Here is a 674-nt window from a genome sequence, read left to right as displayed (position 1 = left end):
ATAACAAAAGTATAAGAAGTACATAAAGTTAACTATTAAATATTTTTTTATGTAAAACACAAACACACATCTTAGTATTATCCCCATCTTTGAATGGAGTGATTAAGGACGTCCTGAGTTATAACCGGCCAAATTTCAATAGTAATATTCATAGGATAACCTTCCTCGCCATAATAACTGATATTTAAAAGTAATATCCTCAGGATAACTATGGGTTATTGAAATTGCAGCTGAGGCTTAGATTGAGACTGACAACGAAGCGGAGGAACGGCTGTCATTAGAGGTGCTTGATCCATTCATGGTTGCTGTTGGATGAAATATGTGTTTGGTTCAGTGGCAAAAGAACTCAAAGCATTTCTTGTTCTGGTTTTGATGAATTGGATTTTGAAACTGTTACGTAAAAGTATTTGTCCTATTGCGGTTTATGCATATTTGCTGTTTATACAGAAACGGTGAGATCCCATCAGCAGTTTATGTTTATTTTAAAAGCGTGAATCCTTCTCGCGATTTATATAATTTACTGAAAAGTTGCATTTTCGTATACAATTTGCAAAAGTTGTATTTCGATGAATTTAAAACCCAAATATTTTATTTCGATAACTTGTCCCAAATAAAACATACATGTCATACACACAAACTCACACATAAATGAGTTTAAAATAAAAATATTTTAA

Source organism: Arachis ipaensis, chromosome B04 (genome assembly GCF_000816755.2).
Source record: "Arachis ipaensis cultivar K30076 chromosome B04, Araip1.1, whole genome shotgun sequence".
Lineage (NCBI taxonomy): Eukaryota > Viridiplantae > Streptophyta > Magnoliopsida > Fabales > Fabaceae > Arachis > Arachis ipaensis.
This window is presented reverse-complemented; position numbering follows the sequence as displayed.